The sequence below is a fragment of the Trichomycterus rosablanca genome, chromosome 9 (assembly GCF_030014385.1).
Source record: "Trichomycterus rosablanca isolate fTriRos1 chromosome 9, fTriRos1.hap1, whole genome shotgun sequence".
NCBI classification, from domain to species: Eukaryota; Metazoa; Chordata; class Actinopteri; order Siluriformes; family Trichomycteridae; genus Trichomycterus; species Trichomycterus rosablanca.
In genome coordinates, this window is record NC_085996.1 from 4,158,807 (window position 1) to 4,159,357 (window position 551).

Genomic DNA, 551 nt, shown 5'->3' on the forward strand with positions numbered 1-551 from the left:
TTCAGAAGCTCTGATTGGTTTATACATCTGAATCTCTTCACCAAATGAACCGCTTCATAGAGTTGTTTATGCACAAAATGATAATAAAACAGACTGAGTCTTTTTTTTTTTTTTTTTTTTTTTTTTTTTTTTTTTTTTTTTTTTTTTTTTTTTTTTTTTTTTAGTCAGTAACAGATGTTATTTAAAATGTAGTGAATTACAATTCTTAATACAAAACATACTTAAGTAAAAGTAAAATTACAGGCTGTAAAATCTACTTTAAAAGGTACAAGTACACAAAAAAACTACTCAATTACAGTAACGTGAGTACTTTCCACCTCTGCTTCTCTCAACACCAGGTTTGGTTGAGTTGTCAAAAGAAAATCTTTACAATCGACTTTACAAATATCACATCCAGGTAAGTCAGAGGCGTCTGGAAACGAGTGAAGAAAATAAAACTATTGATCCACAATCACTGAAAGTACGTTTCATCTGCAGATTCATGACTTCATTACTGTAGAGCAGACCTGGACATTGTACGGCCCGCGGGCCACATCCGGCCCGCATGAGGT